Here is a 25,693-nt window from a genome sequence, read left to right on the forward strand (position 1 = left end):
TACACTGAAATGTGATAATAGTTTGATTCACAGAGTGACTTACACTATTACAGCAGAAACCAAGCTATGATTTAGCTGTTTTTTGGCTGCTAGAACCGTTCTCGAACGTTTCTAGAACTATCGAGCTTTTGCAAAAAGCTCGAGTTCTAGTTCGATCTAGAACATGCCCCAAAATCACTCGAGCCTAGAACTGGAGAACCACGAACCACGAACCGCGCTCAACTCTATCCAGGAGCTTTGGTTCCCTGAGTTTCCAATAGCAAATGTCTAGAAAAAACTCTGTCCATTGGCACAACTCAGCAAGAAAACGAGAAGACCGAGAAGATATATTTCATTTATCTTAATGCCACCTTATTAACAGCACTAAACCCTTCTATTATGTCCCTTAGCCTTTTGAGCTTATCCTCTGGTAAGCGGAAGACCATGCCTCTGGTATCGATCTCAGTGCCTAAAAACTGTATTATAGTAGCCAATCAGAATACAAAAGGATGCATAGGAAGCGTGACTTTATTTCAATATTTTAAAACAATCCAATAAAATGAAGAAAAGTCACTCATACAAGATCCACAGAAGTTGTATAATACATACATAAATCAAAACACTATAAGGCCTGTTTCACACGTCAGTGATTCTGGTACGTTTGTGCTTTTTTTTAAACATAACAGAATCACTGAGATACGCAGATCCATTATAATGAATGGGTCTGCTCACACATCAGTGATTTTTCACTGCACGTGTCTCCGTGCGGCGTACCCGCGTGTCCGTGATTGCTGCACGGAGACCTGTCCATTTTTTTCTGGCATCACTGATAGGATGTCCATAAGGTGGCAGCAGAGCATAACAGAAAAAGGTGCCTATTGTGCACTGAAAAGACCCAATGTGATGCACCAGACATATAGAGCCCTAATGGATTCACAAATATAAGATATATCATGAATGACTACTGCATAATGAACGCTAGCATGAAAAAAGAAAGGAATCCATAAAAATAAATAATAAATGGTGCACATATGTTAGAGCCCCACCGAAGGACAAAAAAAGTCTGATGGAAATAGAGAGCATATAGGAACAATAAGAATGTGCAACAGAGAGGAAGGTGAGAATGCAGGATCAATCACTGCCTGTCAGATATTAATAATCAGGGAAATAACTCTGGAGCAGACGCACAAATTAGGGTCTTACCTGGTAAGGTAACAAATAATTAATAGTAGTTGCACTCACCTATTAAGGTTGTGCCAGTCACAACCCCTAAATGCACGTTACAAATGGCGACAGCCGCAGCCCCTAGTAGAAGAGCAATAACGTATAGGAGGAAAATCGGGTGCGTGCCGCGCTGTCACCAAAGGAAACTGATGTTAATTATTTCATCTCTTTATTCTTTTTTCCGGTCAATGTGTTTCAGAGATCACTGTCTCCTTCATCAGGGCAAAAAAAGAACAGTATGCAATCAAAGGAGGAAGAACCTCTATATATACACATATGGAGCTACGTCAGAGGACTGACTGCTGTATTTCAAATACTGCCGGGATGGTCAACTGTTACAATACCGGCCATAAAAGTTCTCAAGTGATATATTGAGAAACATTTATAAAATCACTGGGGTATAGTGTTTCAAATTTCATCAGCTTTTTGAGACAAAAATCAGAAAAAGAAGAAGAAGAAGGACAAAATGAAAAAAAGAAAAAAAAGAAGAAAAAAAAAACAAAAAGGGAGCATTGAGCTCCAGACCCTGTATTGAGTCTTAGAAGTGTAGTGACAAGTGCATCTGTCCACAACCCTGTAAGGGTGAACGGGATGACGGACAAGAAAAATTATGTTCGTGGCAAAAAATGGTGGTGTTGCTATATAAAATTGCATTAAGAATAAAGAAAGGAAAAATTTCTTTATAAAAGTAGTGAAGAAAAAAGTGGAAAAAAGGGGAGTGTAAGCCATTTTACTAATAAATAGTGATGAGCGAGCATGCTTGTTACTACTCGGTACTCGCACGAGTATCACTGTACTCGGTCTACTCGACGGGGACCGAGTAATCTCGCGATACTCGTGCTGTACTCGTGGTCTTCATCCCTGCATGTTGGCGCTCTTTTGAGAGCCAGCCCTCATGCAGGGATTGGCTGGCAGACCACTGCAATGCCACAGCCCTGTTAGTTGTGGAATTGCAGTGATTGGCCGGCCTGCACAGCGTGACCGAGCCTTTATACCGGCGGGCGCGCTGTGCTCTGCTCACAGCTATCCAGACAGTCAGTGCAGGGAGAGGGTCGCTGCTTCAGGGAAAGGTTTGCGGCCCTTTATAGCTATTTCCGTAGCAGGGCTGCAAACAGTGTGACCAAAAGTCCTTCTCAGGACTATTCTAGTTGTATACAGGCAGGCAGGGTATAGCCAGGTCGGAGTACAGTAGCAGAGTCCTTCTCAGGACTATTGTTGCTGTATACAGGCAGGGTATATCCAGGTTGGAATACAGGCTAGTGACCAAAAGAGTCCTTGTCAGGACTATTGTAGCAGTATACAGGCAGGCAGGCAGGCAGGCAGGCAGGGTATATAGCCATTCCTAGTGGTGACCGTATACCAGCCTTCATCATATCTGGGGCTGGTGTACACAGTCTAAAACAGTCCTGATAGTGTCAGACTTCTCAGCAATTGTCGCTCCTAAAACCTGTTAGGTTCTTAGTGCGTCCGTGCTTGCATTTAAAAACCGCACGTGTGTGCCTGTCGGTGGCAGCGTACAGGTGCACTTGTGTGCGTTTTTACCAAACTATTATATAACGCACAAGTGTAGTGTATAATACACGTCAGTCAGCAGTGGCTGATAGTGTCAGAGTTCTCGTCATTAATTTTTGCTCCTAAAACCTGTGTTAGGTTCTTAGTGCGTCCGTGCTTGCATTTAAAAACCGCACGTGTGTGCCTGTCGGTGGCAGCGTACAGGTGCACTTGTGTGCGTTTTTACCAAACTATTATATAACGCACAAGTGTAGTGTATAATACACGTCAGTCAGCAGTGGCTGATAGTGTCAGAGTTCTCGTCATTAATTTTTGCTCCTAAAACCTGTGTTAGGTTCTTAGTGCGTCCGTGCTTGCATTTAAAAACCGCACGTGTGTGCCTGTCGGTGGCAGCGTACAGGTGCACTTGTGTGCGTTTTTACCAAACTATTATATAACGCACAAGTGTAGTGTATAATACACGTCAGTCAGCAGTGGCTGATAGTGTCAGAGTTCTCGTCATTAATTTTTGCTCCTAAAACCTGTGTTAGGTTCTTAGTGCGTCCGTGCTTGCATTTAAAAACCGCACGTGTGTGCCTGTCGGTGGCAGCGTACAGGTGCACTTGTGTGCGTTTTTACCAAACTATTATATAACGCACAAGTGTAGTGTATAATACACGTCAGTCAGCAGTGGCTGATAGTGTCAGAGTTCTCGTCATTAATTTTTGCTCCTAAAACCTGTGTTAGGTTCTTAGTGCGTCCGTGCTTGCATTTAAAAACCGCACGTGTGTGCCTGTCGGTGGCAGCGTACAGGTGCACTTGTGTGCGTTTTTACCAAACTATTATATAACGCACAAGTGTAGTGTATAATACACGTCAGTCAGCAGTGGCTGATAGTGTCAGAGTTCTCGTCATTAATTTTTGCTCCTAAAACCTGTGTTAGGTTCTTAGTGCGTCCGTGCTTGCATTTAAAAACCGCACGTGTGTGCCTGTCGGTGGCAGCGTACAGGTGCACTTGTGTGCGTTTTTACCAAACTATTATATAACGCACAAGTGTAGTGTATAATACACGTCAGTCAGCAGTGGCTGATAGTGTCAGAGTTCTCGTCATTAATTTTTGCTCCTAAAACCTGTTAGGTTCTTAGTGCGTCCGTGTTTGCATTTAAAAACCGCACGTGTGTGCCTGTTGGTGGCAGCGTACAGGTGCACAATTTGCACAAACTTTGATATAACGCCCAAGTCTAGTGAATACACGTCAGCACAGCATTGCAAAATGCGCAAGGGCGTTGGCAAGGAACAAGGAAGTGGACGTGATGGTGGTGCAGGCAGAGGCCGAGGTCGTGGGCAAGCTCTAATTTTGCCACAACAAAGGGCCACATCTAGTCGCTCGCACGTCCTGTCCCAAATTCTTGGGGACCGCAGCAGTACACCGCTCTTGAACCAAGACCAGTGTCAACAGGTTGTTAGTTGGATAGCGGATAATGCTTCCAGTCAGATTGGCACCACCACAAACACTCTGTCTTCCACACGGTCAAGTGTCAGTAGCCGTGATACTGCACCGCACATTTCAGAACCTGATCCTCCTTCCTACCACAAGGCTGAGTACACGTCCTCGGACATTAATGATCCCACACTTGGACACTCGGAAGAGCTGTTCACGTTTCCATTCGCACATTCTGGCCTCTCGCCAGCTCATGTTGAAGTGGGTCATGAGGAGATCGTATGTACAGATGGCCAAATATTTGAGCAGCCACGTTCTCACGAAGTTGGCAACGTGTCTCAACAAGGGGTGGACGATGATGAGACACAATTGTCAGGAAGTCAGGAGGAGGAGCAGGGTGCGGAAGAGGAAGACGACGTGGTGGATGATCCAGTAACTGACCCAACCTGGCAGGAGGATATGCAGAGCGAGGACAGCAGTGCACAGGGGGAGGGAGGCGTAGCATCCCAACAGGCAGTAAGAAGCAGGGTGGTGGCTCCAGGCAGAAGTCAGGCAACCGTTCCCCGGAACAACAACACGACACAAGGTGCCTGTACAAATGTTAGGTCTTCCCGAGTCTGGCAGTTTTTTAAGTTGGATCCAGATGATTCTAAAAAGGCCATTTGCAACACCTGGCATGCCAGCATCAGCAGGGGTACCAAAACTAGCAGCCTGACCACCACCAGCATGATCAGGCACATGTCAGCCAAGCACCCGACTTTGTGGGAAGTACAACAGAGTCGAGGAGCAGTGCTTGCTAATGTCACTGCTACGTCTTCGCTGGTTGTGCATGCGAGCCAATCCCCTGTCCATGCTGCCTGCGAACAAGCCTCCTCCGGTCCTGCACCTGCAGTTGCCTACTCAGAAATAACACCATCATCAAGCACGTCCTTGTCCCAGCGCAGCGTTCAGTTATCCATTCAGCAAACCTTTGAACGCAGGCGCAAATACACTGCCAACACCCCACATGCCACAGTTCTAAATGCTAACATTTCGCGACTGCTTGCGCTGGAAATGTTGCCTTTTAGGCTGGTGGAGACAGAAGCATTCCGCGACCTGATGGCGGCAGCTGTCCCACGTTACTCGGTCCCCAGCCGCCACTATTTCTCCCGGTGTGCCGTCCCCGCGTTGCATAACCACGTGTCACAAAACATCACACGTGCCCTGAACAACGCTGTTTCACCCAAAGTCCACCTAACCACAGACACGTGGACAAGTGCTTGTGGGCAAGGCCGCTACATCTCGTTGACGGCACACTGGGTTAATATTGTGGAAGCTGGGACCCAGTCTGAGCGAGGGACGGAACACGTCCTTCCCACACCAAGGTTTGCAGGCCCTACCTCAGTCAGTGTTTCACCCACACTCTACAGCTCCGGAATGTCATGCTCTTCAGCCTCCTCCTCCTCCTGCGCATCCTCATCCACTGTACCCTCCACACCAGTCCCAAGCTGGAAGCACTGCAGCACTGCCTCGGCGAAGCGGCAACAGGCTGTGCTGAAGCTAATCTGCATAGGTGACAAACCCCACAATGCAGAAGAGCTGTGGACAGCTCTGAAACAGCAGGCAGATCACTGGCTCACACCTCTGAACCTAAAGCCAGGAAAGGTCGTGTGTGACAATGGCCGGAACCTGGTGGCGGCTTTGAGGCGAGGCCAGCTGACACATGTTCCATGCGTGGCCCATGTGCTCAACCTCGTGGTTCAGCGGTTTCTAAAGTCATACCCAGAGCTGTCTGATCTGCTGGTAAAAGTTCGCCGCCTGTCTGCACATTTTCGAAAGTCACCTACTGCTTCAGCCGGCCTTGCCGGCTTTCAGCGCAGTTTGCATCTTCCGGCTCACAGACTGGTGTGTGATGTCCCCACGCGTTGGAATTCAACTCTGCACATGTTGGTCAGGATATGTGAGCAGAAGAGGGCAGTTGTTGAGTACCTGCATCACCTAAGCCGTCGGGAAATGGGTCAAACTCCACACATAACACCTGAGGAGTGGAGATGGATGTCTGACCTATGTACCATCCTCCAAAACTTTGAGGACTCCACCAAGATGGTGAGTGGTGATGACGCCATTATTAGCGTCACCATACCGCTACTCTGCCTTCTAAAACGGTCTCTGCTCAAAACCAAACATGATGCATTGCAGGCGGAGCGCGATGAGTTGCAGCAAGAAACAGTAGTGGGTGTGGGTGATAACACACAGCCCAGCCTCGTCTCATCACAACGTGCAGTGGAGGACTATGACGAGGAGGAGGATGAAGACATGGAGCAAATCTCCGGCCAAATTGAGGATATGACATGCACACCAGTCATATCCTCGGTTCAGCGTGGCTGGCCAGAGGACAGGGTAGATGAGGAGGAGGAGGAGGAGGAGGAGGAGGACAGCATGTTCAGTCAACGTGTTGGTCAGGCTACTGAAGTCCTGGCTGTTAAGAGTCTGGCGCACATGGCTGACTTTATGGTAAGCTGCCTGTCTCGTGACCCTCGCGTTAAGAACATCTTGGCCGACAATCATTACTGGTTGGTAACACTGTTAGACCCACGCTACAAGGAGAACTTTATGTCTCTTATTCCCGAGGCGGAGAGGTCAACCAAAATGCAGCAGTTCCGGAAGGCCATAGTCACGGAAGTAGGCAAAGCATTCCCCTCACAAAACGCTAGCGGCATAGGTAAGGAATCAGTGGACAACCAAGGCGTACAGCCGAGAGAGGCACAAGTCCAATCCGCCAGAGGTAGGGGAACAGTCTTTAAGATGTGGGACAGTTTTCTCAGCCCCTCACGTACCACAGCCCCTGAGGTGCGGGGTAGTGCCACAAGAAATCCTAAGTTTGCCCAGATGCTCAAGGAGTACCTTGCAGATCGAACAACTGTACTCCGACATTCCTCTGTGCCTTACAATTATTGGGTATCCAAGGTGGACACGTGGCATGAATTGGCTCTCTATGCCTTGGAAGTCCTGGCCTGCCCTGCCGCTAGCGTTTTGTCAGAGCGTGTTTTTAGTGCCGCAGGTGGAATCATTACAGATAAACGCACCCGCCTGTCAACTGAAAATGCTGACAGGCTGACTCTGATCAAGACGAACAAGGGTTGGATTGGGCCAGACTTCACCACACCACCAGCAAATGAGAGCGGAATTTAAAGTTTGTAACGGGAATTTGCCATGTACCTCCAGTCACCCATGGGTACACACTTCTGGACTTTGGATAATCGCTGGACTGCTCCTCCTTCTCCTCATGCGCCACCATGATGACCGTTACAAGAGTTAGGCCTTTGTTTCAGGTATACCCCCAGTGGTAAATTTTTTCGCCCATTCTTTGCAGAATGGACATTACAACGACAGGAGACCCGCTCCTTTGCAATGGGAACAATGTTTTGAGGCCCTCATGCACGTCTCTATGCAGGGACAACGTGGAGCCTCCCAATTTTTGGCTGCCCTGCCAAAGGGCTATACTATAATACACCCACTTCCTGACAATGGACACTTAATGTTTTGAGGCCCTCATGCACGTCTCTATCCAGGGACAACGTGGAGCCTCCCAATTTTTGGCTGCCCTGCCAAAGGGCTATACTACAAAAGACCCACTTCCTGACAATGGACACTTAATGTTTTGAGGCCCTCATGCACGTCTCTATCCAGGGACAACGTGGAGCCTCCCAATTTTTGGCTGCCCTGCCTAAGGGCTATACTATAATACACCCACTTCCTGACAATGGACACTTAATGTTTTGAGGCCCTCATGCACGTCTCTATCCAGGGACAACGTGGAGCCTCCCAATTTTTGGCTGCCCTGCCAAAGGGCTATACTACAAAAGACCCACTTCCTGACAATGGACACTTAATGTTTTGAGGCCCTCATGCACGTCTCTATCCAGGGACAACGTGGAGCCTCCCAATTTTTGGCTGCCCTGCCTAAGGGCTATACTATAATACACCCACTTCCTGACAATGGACACTTAATGTTTTGAGGCCCTCATGCACGTCTCTATCCAGGGACAACGTGGAGCCTCCCAATTTTTGGCTGCCCTGCCAAAGGGCTATACTATAATACACCCACTTCCTGACAATGGACACTTAATGTTTTGAGGCCCTCATGCACGTCTCTATCCAGGGACAACGTGGAGCCTCCCAATTTTTGGCTGCCCTGCCAAAGGGCTATACTACAAAAGACCCACTTCCTTCCAAAGGGCACTTCAGGTTTACAGGCCCTCATGCACGTCTCTATCCAGGGACAACGTGGAGCCTCCCAATTTTTGGCTGCCCTGCCTAAGGGCTATACTATAATACACCCACTTCCTGACAATGGACACTTAATGTTTTGAGGCCCTCATGCATGTCTCTATCCAGGGACAACGTGGAGCCTCCCAATTTTTGGCTGCCCTGCCAAAGGGCTATACTACAAAAGACCCACTTCCTTCCAATGGGCACTTCAGGTTTACAGGCCCTCATGCACGTCTCTATCCAGGGACAACGTGGAGCCTCCCAATTTTTGGCTGCCCTGCCAAAGGGCTATACTACAAAAGACCCACTTCCTTCCAATGGGCACTTCAGGTTTACAGGCCCTCATGCACGTCTCTATCCAGGGACAACGTGGAGCCTCCCAATTTTTGGCTGCCCTGCCTAAGGGCTATACTATAATACACCCACTTCCTGACACTGGACACTTAATGTTTTGAGGCCCTCATGCACGTCTCTATCCAGGGACAACGTGGAGCCTCCCAATTTTTGGCTGCCCTGCCTAAGGGCTATACTACAATAGACCCACTTCCTTACAATGGGCACTTCAGGTTTACAGGCCATCATGCACGTCTGTATGCAGGGGCATTGGTGAACCTCACAATTTTGGACTGCCCTGGCAAAGGAAAATACTACAAAGACTCAGTTCCTCAAAATGGGCACATTAGACTCAGAGGCCTTTATGTACGTCTCTTCTCAGGGACATCGGAGTGCCACACAATGTTTTACGTAAAATCTTTCATGTATTGATCTCAAAAAGTAACATACATTAGCTCTATCTCACTATTGGGTATGTGCCCTTAACATTTCCGCTATGAAAAATCATTTTGGTGTCATTTTGGAAGGTTTTCTGGTGAGTCCGTAAAAATGGCGTAAAACGCGGACAAAATTATTCACAGCTGTGACTTTTGAGTGATAAATGCTTCAAGGGGTCTTCCCCATGCTGTTGCCATGTCATTTGAGCACTCTTCGGAGACTTTTGTGCCATTTTTAGGGTTTCTACATGCTGCCGGTGGTCATTTCACAAAAATACTCGGGTCTCCCATAGGATAACATTGGGCTCGGTGCTCGGGCCGAGTACACGAGTATCTTGGGAGGCTCGGCCCGAGCTTCGAGCACCCGAGCTTTTTAGTACTCGCTCATCACTACTAATAAACCTAAAAAATAAAAATAAATTGAATAAAAATCATGAATGTTGTGTTATAACAGGAAATTCGGTGTAAGAATGAATATCCGGGATGAGAGTTCAGCGAATGAGTTATAGAAATTGTTACAAAAAGGAGTGTGTACGGTTTATGCGTAAATTTTCAGAATGCGTACATGAAAATTATATGTATGTGAGAATGTCCCCCATGCTTTGTAAAAAGTTATTTATGAAAATGTAAATAAAATATATAAAAATGCCTAATTATTTATAATTTATGAGAAAGATATATATGTATGGAAGAATGTTATAAGGTGTCCAAGAACCATAAAGAAAAAGGGTGCATATATAATGTTAGAGGTCTAGAGTTCCACCAGGCTATATCACCCCTAAAGAAATAGAAAGAAGACCTTACTACCTGTGTACCCCAAAAAAAGCTATATTTCTTAGCCAGGATTATGGTGGAGATATGCACAAGTGAAATAAGAATATAAAGTAATACAATAAGATTATAAAACCAATATGTGTGCATTCATGCACCACCCGGTACGCTACCCTTGCCAAATTGCTCACTCTAGATCCCCACACGATCCATGAAGCCGTTCCCCCGGTCACACCGCCTGCTGCCGGTTCCCACTCATCCCTGGGGGAGTTAGGCGAGTGGTATCGAGAGCTACATGTCGGCACTGATGATACCCCCATACACCACAAGGAAGGGGTATACCGGGTGGTACAGGAGTATGAGCGGGTTTTTAGCAAGCACCCTCTAGATTTTGGGCAGATTAAAGGGGTTCAACACCACATCCCTACCGGTACACACTCCCCTATTAAAGAGAGATACAGGCCTATTCCCCCTGCGCACTACCAATGCGCCAAAGACATGTTGAGGAACATGAAGGAGGCAGGGGTTATTAGGGACAGCTGTAGTCCCTGGGCCGCTCCGTTGGTGCTGGTTAAGAAGAAGGATGGCACCATGCGGATGTGTGTGGATTACCGGAAGATTAACCAGATAACGCATAAGGATGCTTACCCTCTGCCCCGCATCAAAGAGTCCCTGGCCTCGCTGAGAACCGCTAACTACTTCTCCACCCTTGACCTCACCAGCGGGTACTGGCAGGTGGCCGTGGCACCGGAAGACCGAGAGAAGACTGCCTATGGAACCGTTTTGCTGTACTTGGATGATGTGATTGTGTACTCACAGACGTATGAAGCCCACCTGGAGCACCTAGCCGAGGTGTTCGCGTCCCTTGCCAAGTATGGGATGAAGTTGAAGCCCTCAAAGTGTCATCTGCTGAAACCCAGAGTGCAGTACCTAGGACATGTGGTTGGTGCGGAAGGTGTCGCCCCCAACCCCGAGAAGATCACCGCCATCCAAGACTGGCCGAGACCGACCACAGTGAGGGAAGTGAGGCAGTTTCTGGGCCTGGTGGGATATTACCGTCGCTTCATTAAGGGGTACACAAAGATGGCTGCCCCCATGCAAGACCTCCTCGTAGGACAGACCAAGGGTGGTAGATCCCTAGTAGCCCCATTGGTGTGGGAAGAAAAGCATGAGGAATCCTTCCGCCAGCTGAGAACAGCCCTGACCGGAGAGGAAATCCTACCGTACCCTGACTACAGCCGCCCATTCATCCTCTACACCGACGCCAGCAATGTGGGCTTGGGGGCTGTTCTATCCCAGGTCCAAGACAGAAGGGAAAAGGTAATAGCTTATGCTAGCCGAAAACTCCGACCGACTGAGAGGAACCCTGAGAACTACATCTCCTTCAAGCTTGAGCTCTTGGCACTGGTGTGGGCTATCACCGAGCGGTTCCGCCATTACCTGGCAGCAGCCAAGTTCACCGCGTACACAGACAATAACCTGCTGACCCATCTAGATACGGCCAAGCTGGGCGCGTTGGAGCAGCGGTGGGTGACCAGGTTAGCCAACTACGATTTCACCATCAAGTACCGGGCCGGCCGTACCAACGTCAATGCCAATGCACTCTCCCGGATGCCCCACCTGTCGGAAGAGGGGCCAGAGGATGATGACCTCGAAGAGATCGAGTTGCCTGCATTTCACCGGCCATTCACTGAGAAGGTGCACGTCTACCAACAACGGGTGAACCTGGATCCGCTGCCCCGACAGGACTGGCAGGAAGCTCAGGACCAGGCACCTGCTGTCCGCCTGGTCAAGACTCTAGTGGAACAGGGTTCTGCTGGGATAAACCCTGCTGCCCCTGCCGAAGCCCAACGTCTGTGGCAAGAACGGACCCGGCTATACCTACACCAGGGGAAGTTGTATCGCGAGCTGATTAATCCAAAGACTCACGAGAAGATCCGCCAGCTGGTGATTCCCCAGGCTAACGTGCCCACCGTCCTGCAAGCATACCATGATGGTGCAGTGCACTTCGGGTGGAAGAAGCTAGAGATGTTGTTAAGAGAGCGGTTCTATTGGAGTGGAATGCGGGAATCTGTGGAGGCCTGGTGCCGAGAATGTGGCCCTTGCGCATTGAGAAGGAAGGACGAGGCCAGCCAGAAGGCACCCCTACACCCGATCATTACACACCAACCGCTGGAGCTGGTTGCCCTTGACCATGTAAAGCTCACCCCCAGCCGAAGTGCGTACACCTACGCTCTGACCATCGTAGACCACTACTCGAGGTTCCTGGTGGTTGTCCCAGTTAAGGACTTAACCGGCCGCACCGCTGCTAAGGCTTTCCAGGCTTATTTCTGTTGACCGCATTGGTACCCGGAGAGGGTGCTTACCGACCAGGGTCCGGCCTTTGAAGCAGAGGTATTCCAGGAATTCTGCCAGTTGTACGGCTGCAAGAAAATCCGGACCACGCCTTACCACGCCCAAACCAATGGCATTTGTGAAAAGATGAACCACTTGGTCCTGGGCCTCCTCAAGACGTTACCACTGGAAGAGCGGAACCTGTGGCTGGAGAAGCTACCTGACCTGGTCGATATGTACAACAACATCCCTTCCAGCTCTACGAAATGCACTCCAGCATACCTGATGAGAGCTCGTCCCGGCCGGCTACCAGTGGATCTGGAAATGGACTTGGAAGCTTCAGAAGCACTCCTGTCGACAGCTGAATGGGACACTCGGCGGAGGACACAGTACCGACAGGTCCAGGAGTATGTTGAAAAGAACTTGTGCCGGAGTCGGGGACAACAGGAGCAGTGCTTCAACAAGAAGGCGCCTGCCGCTTCCTTCCGACCTGGGGATGTAGTGCTGAAGCGGAAAAGAAGGGCCCACAAGCTGGATGATCAATGGGAAAAAACCCCGTATGTAGTCCAGCCCACAGGATGGGAGAATGGGAAGGCCTACCAGATCAGCCGTGACCAGGGGGGGACTTTGGCCACGGTTTCCCGAGACCACCTGAAGAAGTGCCCACCAGCATTGAGAGTAGCGGATGAGGCTCCAGTTCCCAGTCCAGTGGAGAAGGAAAAAGAGGTAATCCACACCCTGATGGGTGATTTTCCAGCAGACTGGCCTACACAGAACGGTGCGGTGATCCTTCCAGTGATACTGTTCCCACAACCCGTGGATGAAGAAATGATGGAAACGGTTAACCGCGAGCCAGTGCCCAGGGATGTACCTGTACCCAGCTCCCCTACGCCTCCGCCTGCCCCACATGATAGCAGGGAGGAGGAACTGACTGTTCCCTCTGCCCCACTGCCTGTCACCACTGACACCGGACCCCGAAGGTCCACTCGCCCCAACCTAGGTAGACCCCCACTTAGGTACAGGGAAACTACTCTTTAAAAGGGGGGGGCTTTATGTGTTGAGTGTACCAGTTTGAAAGTTTTAAATGATAAGTAAAGATGATCAACCAAAGAAGTTTACCTGATTGAACCGTGATTAAACCGGCCGTTGCCGGCAACTGTTGTCCCCGTAGGGACTGTGCAACCATTGCGTAAGGAACTGCTTACGGACAAGCCCGAGAACTTGCAGGGCAACCACAAACTTAGTGCAATGTAAATAAAAATGTTTGTTGGCTTGACACCGTTACCGCCTCCGGAGAGGCTGATTTGGGAGGATGGGCCTGGAGGAAAGGGATGGCCTAGGCCCGCCACTACCGTAACCGGTGGCGATCCTCCGGGGGTTCAGGGGTCCCCTTGGACGTGGGCCCCCTGAAAGAGACAGAACCCGCTCGGGCAACTTGGTGCTGGACTGGGGTCAAGGGGTGCTGCCCGCTTCTTAGGGGCAGCATCAGGGCCAGGTTGTTTGGGTGGGAGAAGAGCGGAAGCTGTACCGTTGTAAAATGTTTATGATGCTTTTACATGTTTTACCGTTTTATTCTTTTTCAGTTGTGAAAATAAAACCGGTGATGGACGGGCAGCCCGCGGACGGTCTGCATTTTACTATAGGGGAATGTGGCGCCCTGGACAAGCCAGGTCGTCACAGGTACTACACCAACACACTCTACACTCCGGCTAGGCACACCGAAGCTAAACACAAATCCTAGTTGCCTTCCTCCAGGGGCTGATGTCCACACCAGGGGGTGGGCCAGGCGGTTGATCCCACCCACCGAGGAGTTCACAGTCCTGGAGGCGGGAAAAGGAGTCAGATTAGAGATCAGTTTTGGAGTTAGAGAAGTGAAGAGGAGAGGAGACTGACCGTGTCCGGGTGTGTGGCCCGGGCACTCAGCAAGGTTGGCAGACGGTGGTGACCTTCTGCAGGAGAGGCTGATTGGAGTGAACCGTACGGACCGGGGATGGGCGGTGGCCCGCCGGTACCAGATCGGGGAGTGAAGAGAAGCCAGCACCATCCGGCAGGGCCTACGGACCCCGACCAGGCTAGGAGTCGCCGTAAAACCGGTCAAATCCGTTAGCGACAGGAACCTCCAGGGTTTCCCAGCAGTCAAGACCCGATTGAAGGCAACAGCTCACACCGTAGAGGGAAGCACAGTCACCGCCAAGGCTACAGTTCCCAGGGCCAGAGCCTGCGGGCAAAAGGGGCTCCCTCAGCATCCATCCAAGCTGGGGAGCGGGTTACCGGTGGGAAGCCCGCTAGATTTTGGGGGAATAAAAGGGGTCCAACACCACATCCCCACAGGTGCACACCCACCCATCAAAGAGAGCTATAAGTCAATACCACCTTCACATTGCCAGTGTACCAAGGACATGTTGAGCAACATGAAGGCGGCTGGGGTTATCCGTGACAGTTGTAGCCTTTGGGCAGCTCTGTTGATCCTGTTAAAAAAGAAGGACGGCACCACTCCCCGTATTGAGGAATCGCTAGCTGCATTGAGAACTGCAAATTATTTTTCTACCCTTGATCTCACTAGTCACTATTGGCAAGTGTCCGTTGCTGAGGCAGACCGGGAGAAGACCGCCTTCGCCACCCCTATGGGTCTCTGCGAGTTCAAAAGCATGCCCTTCGAGCTGTGCAATGCGCCAGGAACCTTCCAGAGGCTGATGGAATGCTACTTGGGACAAGATTTTAGGGTGTATAAAAAGGGAGATTAGATCCCGTGATCCCAACGTATTGTTACACCTCTATAAATATAGGCAACTGGATTTTCACAATGAAAAGGCAAAGGATAACGCCCGAAAAAGACGCCATACATTATGTCAGTGCCATCACTGACAAACCTGGATTGACCATGAAATACATCAATCCCCTTAAAGGTGAGTTAAAACAAGTTTTAACTAAATTGCCTTAATATTGTCATGCATTAGAATGACTGTCTTAGGTAATGATAAATATTTTCTACAGGAAGAGGAGTGTTTGCTGAAACTGAAATCGAAAAAGGGAGTTTTGTTGCAGAATATCGAGGCGAGCTCACGTATGCACTTACGATGGTAGACAACTACTCGAGATTTATGGTTGTGGTACAAGTCAAAGATCTAATGGCCCATACTGCAGCGAAGGTCTTCCAAGCACACTTATGCAGACCTCATGGCTACTCAGAGAGAGTCCTCACAGATCAAGGCACAGCCTTTGAAGCGGAAATCTTCAAGGACTTCTGCAGCTTTTACCGATGCAGGAAGATGCGCACTACACCCTACCATGCTCAAACCAATGGTTATCAACCTGCTCAGGACTTTACCCCATATTCCAGATGTGGCCTTACAAATGATTTATAGAGGGGTAACAATACGTTGGGATCACCGGATCTAATCTCCCTTTTTATACACCCTAAAATCTTGTTTGCTTTAGAATAAACAATAACATCATAAAGGTATAGCAGTACCGTTTCAAAGTTTCGGTGTCCCAAGCAGCATTCCATCAGCCTCTGGAAGGTTCCTGGCAAATTGCACAGCTCGAAGGGCATGCTTTTGAACTCGCAGAGACCCATCGGGGTGGCAAAGGCGGTCTTCTCCCGGTCTGCCTCAGCAACGGACACTTGCCAATAGCGACTAGTGAGATCAAGGGTAGAAAAATAATTTGCAGTTCTCAATGCAGCTAGCTATTCCTCAATACAGGGGAGTGGTGCTGTCCTTCTTCTTTAACAGGACCAACGGAGCTGCCCAGAGGCTACAACTGTCACGGATAACCCCAGCCTCCTTCATGTTGCTCAACATGTCCTTGGTACACTGGTAATGTGCAGGTAGTTTTGGCTTATATCTCTCTTTGATGGGTGGGTGTGCACTTGTGGGGATGTAGTGTTTGACCCCTTTTATTCTTCCAAAGTCTAGCGGATGTTTGCTGAAGACTTGCTCGTATTCTTGCACTAGCCTGTAGACCCCCTTCTTGTGATGTGAAGGTGTGGAGTCAGTGCCTACGTGTAATTCCTTACACCACTCCTCTGGCTGACTTGGTGAGCTGTCACTGAATGGGTGGGCTGAAGCAATGGTGGATGCTGCTGTTTGGATAGCATGTGTATCTACTGAGAACAGCTTATCAATGGTGGCAAATCGGAGCAGCTTAATCTCTTGCTCTCCGCAGTTCAACACTCTCATGGGCACTCTTCCCTTCCATATTAATGAATAAAACTATGATGTAAATAGCATATAGATACCCCACAAATGCAGATAAAAGTAGGTTATGGGAAAAGGGGGAAGAGAGAAACAGGAAAATAGTGGAATAAAGTATACCTTCCAGGTGGGAGAGGAAATGGCAGCACAGCCAGTGGAGGTGAAGCAAGGGGAGCCTGCAACTAAAGAGTTGAGAGCGTTATCACATGGTGACTGAGCCTGATTGTAACGGGAGCATAGAGGTGCCGATCCTGTCTTACCTGCGTTGGTGTAGAAGTGGGTGTCCTGTGGTGGAGTCAGCTATGTGCAGTGGTGGCCGTGGGTTCTTTTATGTGCGACCGTAGTAATAGCTGCGCCCACTTCCTGTATGGGAGTGGAATGCAGTGAGGGTAATGGAACGCACGCCTGCGCATTTGTGTTTAACGTCGCGCATGTGCAGAACGGAGAAAAGGCTGCGCTCACTTCCTAATGAAAGGGAGTGAGACGCATCTGGGAAGGGAAGGGAAAAGATTAGGGTTTGGGGATGATGAAAGGGCTTTCTACGGGCAAGGATGGCAAAGGGTGGCAGTGACGGAAAGTCAGGCAGCCTGTCCTGTCCTGTCCTGTCCGTCCGTCTTTTTGTATCATGAATTGGAAAGACTGCAAGGGGGAGGGGAGGTGCTTGTGTCCAAAAGGAGGAGTTATTCAGATTCATTGCAGTGGGCGGCGGCTGCAAAAAGCACCATTCTTCTTGTTTTTGCTCTGCAAAACAGCCTTTTCAAGGGTTGGCTTGGGTGACAAAATGTCTTCTGTAGGCGTGGGTTTGTCTCCCTCTCCCTAAGATGTGTCCGGTATAGGCCAGGGTGCCACTCAAGGCCGTAACCAATTCGGGTTATAGCTTCTCGGCCTTTTGGCTAAGATCAAGTGTAGTTTCGGAGGACGCTACCTTGGTCGGTACTGGAAGGTGCCTGGGATTGCACGTCTGCCGGCCTTGAGGAAGTGTGTGCGCCTTCTGGTGACACATAGCCCTCTTGTGCCTGGACGGTTCCCAGGCAACGGGAGGCGATCACCTTTGTTATTTTGAAGTCCTACTGATAAACAGAAAAAAAAAAAATTAAATCTGTTCTTATCAGTTTAATATCTGATACGTCCCCTCTCTGGGGACCATATATTAAATGGATTTTTAGAACAAGGAGATGGAAAAAATCTTGCTCTGTCCACTGCACGCATTGACCTGGTATTGCAGTACCTCCAGGACCGGTGCACCCCTTCTTAACCCAGTTTCCAAAAGCAGAACTCAATTCACCTGATTCAAATGAGCCCCATTAGTGAATTGAAAGAAAGCAAAAACTTTATATGCACCTCAATTTGGCCAATTCACTTTTCACACTTTCACCCTTTTTTTTATCTTTCACACCTTTTACTTGCTTTATTGATGCAAAAAGCTGTGCCAAATAGCAAACTCATCTCCACTCAACTTGACCAACTCTGCTATGTCCCGTGCAGTATCTTATTCTCAGTCTTATCTAGATCATTTGCAATTGAATAGAATAGATCCCTTTTGGCTGCTTATGACTGTGTAAAATATGTAGTTTTACTGGGCTGGGATGAGAGAATCCATTGAAGCATGGTGTAGGGATTGTGGTTCCTGTGTGCTAAGAAGAGAGGCTGGCACCAGCCAGAAAGCCCCATTGCAGCCAATAATCACTTAATAACTTTTTCAACTTGTCATCATATGGGAGGCCTTCCATTCCTTGTAGTAGTCTAGTTGCCCACCTTTGAACTGACTCTAACTTCTGAATGTCCTTATTAAAATGTGGAGCCCAAAACTGGTTCCCATATTCCAGATGTAGCCTTACAAGTGATTTATAGAGGTGTAACAATACGTTGGGATCACGGGATCTAATCTCCCTTTTTATACACCCTAAAATCTTGTCCCAAGCAGCATTCCATCAGCCTCTGGAAGGTTCCTGGCGCATTGCACAGCTCGAAGGGCATGCTTTTGAACTCGCAGAGACCCATAGGGGTGGCGAAGGCGGTCTTCTCCCGGTCTGCCTCAGCAACGGACACTTGCCAATAGTGACTAGTGAGATCAAGGGTAGAAAAATAATTTGCAGTTCTCAATGCAGCTAGCGATTCCTCAATACGGGGAGTGGTGCCGTCCTTCTTTTTTAACAGGATCAACAGAGCTGCCCAAAGGCTACAACTGTCACGGATAACCCCAGCCGCCTTCATGTTGCTCAACATGTCCTTGGTACACTGGCAATGTGAAGGTGGTATTGGCTTATAGCTCTCTTTGATGGGTGGGTGTGCACCTGTGGGGATGTGGTGTTGGACCCCTTTTATTCCCCCAAAATCTAGCGGGCTTCCCACCGGTAACCCGCTCCCCAGCTTGGATGGATGCTGAGGGAGCCCCTTTTGCCCGCAGGCTCTGGCCCTGGGAACTGTAGCCTTGGCGGTGACTGTGCTTCCCTCTACGGTGTGAGCTGTTGCCTTCAATCGGGTCTTGACTGCTGGGAAACCCTGGAGGTTCCTGTCGCTAACGGATTTGACCGGTTTTACGGCGACTCCTAGCCTGGTCGGGGTCCGTAGGCCCTGCCGGATGGTGCTGGCTTCTCTTCACTCCCCGATCTGGTACCGGCGGGCCACCGCCCATCCCCGGTCCGTACGGTTCACTCCAATCAGCCTCTCCTGCAGAAGGTCACCACCGTCTGCCAACCTTGCTGAGTGCCCGGGCCACACACCCGGACACGGTCAGTCTCCTCTCCTCTTCACTTCTCTAACTCCAAAACTGATCTCTAATCTGACTCCTTTTCCCGCCTCCAGGACTGTGAACTCCTCGGTGGGTGGGATCAACCGCCTGGCCCACCCCCTGGTGTGGACATCAGCCCCTGGAGGAAGGCAACTAGGATTTGTGTTTAGCTTCGGTGTGCCTAGCCGGAGTGTAGAGTGTGTTGGTGTAGTACCTGTGACGACCTGGCTTGTCCAGGGCGCCACATTCCCCTATAGTAAAATGCAGACCGTCCGCGGGCTGCCCGTCCATCACCGGTTTTATTTTCACAACTGAAAAAGAATAAAACGGTAAAACATGTAAAAGCATCATAAACATTTTACAACGGTACAGCTTCCGCTCTTCTCCCACCCAAACAACCTGGCCCTGATGCTGCCCCTAAGAAGCGGGCAGCACCCCTTGACCCCAGTCCAGCACCAAGTTGCCCGAGCGAGTTCTGTGTCTTTCAGGGGGCCCACGTCCAAGGGGACCCCTGAACCCCCGGAGGATCGCCACCGGTTACGGTAGTGGTGGGCCTAGGCCATCCCTTTCCTCCAGGCCCATCCTCCCAAATCAGCCTCTCCGGAGGCGGTAACGGTGTCAAGCCAACAAACATTTTTATTTACATTGCACTAAGTTTGTGGTTGCCCTGCAAGTTCTCGGGCTTGTCCGTAAGCAGTTCCTTACGCAATGGTTGCACAGTCCCTACGGGGACAACAGTTGCCGGCAATGGCCGGTTTAATCACGGTTCAATCAGGTAAACTTCTTTGGTTGATCATCTTTACTTATCATTTAAAACTTTCAAACTGGTACACTCAACACATAAAGCCCCCCCTTTTAAAGAGTAGTTTCCCTGTACCTAAGTGGGGGTCTACCTAGGTTGGGGCGAGTGGACCTTCGGGGTCCGGTGTCAGTGGTGACAGGCAGTGGGGCAGAGGGAACAGTCAGTTCCTCCTCCCTGCTATCATGTGGGGCAGGCGGAGGCGTAGGGGAGCTGGGTACAGGTACATCCCTGGGCACTGGCTCGCGGTTAACCGTTTCCATCATTTCTTCATCCACGGGTTGTGGGAACAGTATCACTGGAAGGATCACCGCACCGTTCTGTGTAGGCCAGTCTGCTGGAAAATCACCCATCATGGTGTGGATTACCTCTTTTTCCTTCTCCACTGGACTGGGAACTGGAGCCTCATCCGCTACTCTCAATGCTGGTGGGCACTTCTTCAGGTGGTCTCGGGAAACCGTGGCCAAAGTCCCCCCCTGGTCACGGCTGATCTGGTAGGCCTTCCCATTCTCCCATCCTGTGGGCTGGACTACATACGGGGTTTTTTCCCATTGATCATCCAGCTTGTGGGCCCTTCTTTTCCGCTTCAGCACTACATCCCCAGGTTGGAAGGAACCGGCAGGCGCCTTCTTGTTGAAGCACTGCTCCTGTTGTCCCCGACTCCGGCACAAGTTCTTTTCAACATACTCCTGGACCTGTCGGTACTGTGTCCTCCGCCGAGTGTCCCATTCAGCTGTCGACAGGAGTGCTTCTGAAGCTTCCAAGCCCATTTCCAGATCCACTGGTAGCCGGCCGGGACGAGCTCTCATCAGGTATGCTGGAGTGCATTTCGTAGAGCTGGAAGGGATGTTGTTGTACATATCGACCAGGTCAGGTAGCTTCTCCAGCCACAGGTTCCGCTCTTCCAGTGGTAACGTCTTGAGGAGGCCCAGGACCAAGTGGTTCATCTTTTCACAAATGCCATTGGTTTGGGCGTGGTAAGGCGTGGTCCGGATTTTCTTGCAGCCGTACAACTGGCAGAATTCCTGGAATACCTCTGCTTCAAAGGCCGGACCCTGGTCGGTAAGCACCCTCTCCGGGTACCAATGCGGTCAACAGAAATAAGCCTGGAAAGCCTTAGCAGCGGTGCGGCCGGTTAAGTCCTTAACTGGGACAACCACCAGGAACCTCGAGTAGTGGTCTACGATGGTCAGAGCGTAGGTGTACCCACTTCGGCTGGGGGTGAGCTTTACATGGTCAAGGGCAACCAGCTCCAGCGGTTGGTGTGTAATGATCGGGTGTAGGGGTGCCTTCTGGCTGGCCTCGTCCTTCCTTCTCAATGCGCAAGGGCCACATTCTCGGCACCAGGCCTCCACAGATTCCCGCATTCCACTCCAATAGAACCGCTCTCTTAACAACATCTCTAGCTTCTTCCACCCGAAGTGCACTGCACCATCATGGTATGCTTGCAGGACGGTGGGCACGTTAGCCTGGGGAATCACCAGCTGGCGGATCTTCTCGTGAGTCTTTGGATTAATCAGCTCGCGATACAACTTCCCCTGGTGTAGGTATAGCCGGGTCCGTTCTTGCCACAGACGTTGGGCTTCGGCAGGGGCAGCAGGGTCTATCCCAGCAGAACCCTGTTCCACTAGAGTCTTGACCAGGCGGACAGCAGGTGCCTGGTCCTGAGCTTCCTGCCAGTCCTGTCGGGGCAGCGGATCCAGGTTCACCCGTTGTTGGTAGACGTGCACCTTCTCAGTGAATGGCCGGTGAAATGCAGGCAAGTCGATCTCTTCGAGGTCATCATCCTCTGGTCCCTCTTTCGACAGGTGGGGCATCCGGGAGAGTGCATTGGCATTGACGTTGGTACGGCCGGCCCGGTACTTGATGGTGAAATCGTAGTTGGCTAACCTGGTCACCCACCGCTGCTCCAACGCGCCCAGCTTGGCCGTATCTAGATGGGTCAGCAGGTTATTGTCTGTGTACGCGGTGAACTTGGCTGCTGCCAGGTAATGGCGGAACCGCTCGGTGATAGCCCACACCAGTGCCAAGAGCTCAAGCTTGAAGGAGATGTAGTTCTCAGGGTTCCTCTCAGTCGGTCGGAGTTTTCGGCTAGCATAAGCTATTACCTTTTCCCTTCTGTCTTGGACCTGGGATAGAACAGCCCCCAAGCCCACATTGCTGGCGTCGGTGTAGAGGATGAATGGGCGGCTGTAGTCAGGGTACGCTAGGATTTCCTCTCCGGTCAGGGCTGTTCTCAGCTGGCGGAAGGATTCCTCATGCTTTTCTTCCCACACCAATGGGGCTACTAGGGATCTACCACCCTTGGTCTGTCCTACGAGGAGGTCTTGCATGGGGGCAGCCATCTTTGTGTACCCCTTAATGAAGCGACGGTAATATCCCACCAGGCCCAGAAACTGCCTCACTTCCCTCACTGTGGTCGGTCTCGGCCAGTCTTGGATGGCGGTGATCTTCTCGGGGTTGGGGGCGACACCTTCCGCACCAACCACATGTCCTAGGTACTGCACTCTGGGTTTCAGCAGATGACACTTTGAGGGCTTCAACTTCATCCCATACTTGGCAAGGGACGCGAACACCTCGGCTAGGTGCTCCAGGTGGGCTTCATACGTCTGTGAGTACACAATCACATCATCCAAGTACAGCAAAACGGTCCCATAGGCAGTCTTCTCTCGGTCTTCCGGTGCCACGGCCACCTGCCAGTACCCGCTGGTGAGGTCAAGGGTGGAGAAGTAGTTAGCGGTTCTCAGCGAGGCCAGGGACTCTTTGATGCGGGGCAGAGGGTAAGCATCCTTATGCGTTATCTGGTTAATCTTCCGGTAATCCACACACATCCGCATGGTGCCATCCTTCTTCTTAACCAGCACCAACGGAGCGGCCCAGGGACTACAGCTGTCCCTAATAACCCCTGCCTCCTTCATGTTCCTCAACATGTCTTTGGCGCATTGGTAGTGCGCAGGGGGAATAGGCCTGTATCTCTCTTTAATAGGGGAGTGTGTACCGGTAGGGATGTGGTGTTGAACCCCTTTAATCTGCCCAAAATCTAGAGGGTGCTTGCTAAAAACCCGCTCATACTCCTGTACCACCCGGTATACCCCTTCCTTGTGGTGTATGGGGATATCATCAGTGCCGACATGTAGCTCTCGATACCACTCGCCTAACTCCCCCAGGGATGAGTGGGAACCGGCAGCAGGCGGTGTGACCGGGGGAACGGCTTCATGGATCGTGTGGGGATCTAGAGTGAGCAATTTGGCAAGGGTAGCGTACCGGGTGGTGCATGAATGCACACATATTGGTTTTATAATCTTATTGTATTACTTTATATTCTTATTTCACTTGTGCATATCTCCACCATAATCCTGGCTAAGAAATATAGCTTTTTTTGGGGTACACAGGTAGTAAGGTCTTCTTTCTATTTCTTTAGGGGTGATATAGCCTGGTGGAACTCTAGACCTCTAACATTATATATGCACCCTTTTTCTTTATGGTTCTTGGACACCTTATAACATTCTTCCATACATATATATCTTTCTCATAAATTATAAATAATTAGGCATTTTTATATATTTTATTTACATTTTCATAAATAACTTTTTACAAAGCATGGGGGACATTCTCACATACATATAATTTTCATGTACGCATTCTGAAAATTTACGCATAAACCGTACACACTCCTTTTTGTAACAATTTCTATAACTCATTCGCTGAACTCTCATCCCGGATATTCATTCTTACACCGAATTTCCTGTTATAACACAACATTCATGATTTTTATTCAATTTATTTTTATTTTTTAGGTTTATTAGTAGTGATGAGCGAGTACTAAAAAGCTCGGGTGCTCGAAGCTCGGGCCGAGCCTCCCAAGATACTCGTGTACTCGGCCCGAGCACCGAGCCCAATGTTATCCTATGGGAGACCCGAGTATTTTTGTGAAATGACCACCGGCAGCATGTAGAAACCCTAAAAATGGCACAAAAGTCTCCGAAGAGTGCTCAAATGACATGGCAACAGCATGGGGAAGACCCCTTGAAGCATTTATCACTCAAAAGTCACAGCTGTGAATAATTTTGTCCGCGTTTTACGCCATTTTTACGGACTCACCAGAAAACCTTCCAAAATGACACCAAAATGATTTTTCATAGCGGAAATGTTAAGGGCACATACCCAATAGTGAGATAGAGCTAATGTATGTTACTTTTTGAGATCAATACATGAAAGATTTTACGTAAAACATTGTGTGGCACTCCGATGTCCCTGAGAAGAGACGTACATAAAGGCCTCTGAGTCTAATGTGCCCATTTTGAGGAACTGAGTCTTTGTAGTATTTTCCTTTGCCAGGGCAGTCCAAAATTGTGAGGTTCACCAATGCCCCTGCATACAGACGTGCATGATGGCCTGTAAACCTGAAGTGCCCATTGTAAGGAAGTGGGTCTATTGTAGTATAGCCCTTAGGCAGGGCAGCCAAAAATTGGGAGGCTCCACGTTGTCCCTGGATAGAGACGTGCATGAGGGCCTGTAAACCTGAAGTGCCCATTGGAAGGAAGTGGGTCTTTTGTAGTATAGCCCTTTGGCAGGGCAGCCAAAAATTGGGAGGCTCCACGTTGTCCCTGGATAGAGACGTGCATGAGGGCCTGTAAACCTGAAGTGCCCATTGGAAGGAAGTGGGTCTTTTGTAGTATAGCCCTTTGGCAGGGCAGCCAATAATTGGGAGGCTCCACGTTGTCCCTGGATAGAGACATGCATGAGGGCCTCAAAACATTAAGTGTCCATTGTCAGGAAGTGGGTGTATTATAGTATAGCCCTTAGGCAGGGCAGCCAAAAATTGGGAGGCTCCACGTTGTCCCTGGATAGAGACGTGCATGAGGGCCTGTAAACCTGAAGTGCCCATTGGAAGGAAGTGGGTCTTTTGTAGTATAGCCCTTTGGCAGGGCAGCCAAAAATTGGGAGGCTCCACGTTGTCCCTGGATAGAGACGTGCATGAGGGCCTCAAAACATTAAGTGTCCATTGTCAGGAAGTGGGTGTATTATAGTATAGCCCTTTGGCAGGGCAGCCAAAAATTGGGAGGCTCCACGTTGTCCCTGGATAGAGACGTGCATGAGGGCCTCAAAACATTAAGTGTCCATTGTCAGGAAGTGGGTGTATTATAGTATAGCCCTTAGGCAGGGCAGCCAAAAATTGGGAGGCTCCACGTTGTCCCTGGATAGAGACGTGCATGAGGGCCTCAAAACATTAAGTGTCCATTGTCAGGAAGTGGGTCTTTTGTAGTATAGCCCTTTGGCAGGGCAGCCAAAAATTGGGAGGCTCCACGTTGTCCCTGGATAGAGACGTGCATGAGGGCCTCAAAACATTAAGTGTCCATTGTCAGGAAGTGGGTGTATTATAGTATAGCCCTTAGGCAGGGCAGCCAAAAATTGGGAGGCTCCACGTTGTCCCTGGATAGAGACGTGCATGAGGGCCTCAAAACATTAAGTGTCCATTGTCAGGAAGTGGGTCTTTTGTAGTATAGCCCTTTGGCAGGGCAGCCAAAAATTGGGAGGCTCCACGTTGTCCCTGGATAGAGACGTGCATGAGGGCCTCAAAACATTAAGTGTCCATTGTCAGGAAGTGGGTGTATTATAGTATAGCCCTTTGGCAGGGCAGCCAAAAATTGGGAGGCTCCACGTTGTCCCTGCATAGAGACGTGCATGAGGGCCTCAAAACATTGT

General features: G+C 49.8%; 1 pseudogene; it reads left to right on the top strand.

Moving 5' to 3' along the window:
* The first annotated feature begins 17,501 nt into the window (after positions 1 to 17,501).
* LOC142288350 (U2 spliceosomal RNA) lies at positions 17,502 to 17,707 on the top strand (annotated as a pseudogene).
* The last annotated feature ends 7,986 nt before the right edge of the window (positions 17,708 to 25,693 follow it).

This window comes from Anomaloglossus baeobatrachus, unplaced genomic scaffold, assembly GCF_048569485.1.
Source record: "Anomaloglossus baeobatrachus isolate aAnoBae1 unplaced genomic scaffold, aAnoBae1.hap1 Scaffold_82, whole genome shotgun sequence".
Lineage (NCBI taxonomy): Eukaryota > Metazoa > Chordata > Amphibia > Anura > Aromobatidae > Anomaloglossus > Anomaloglossus baeobatrachus.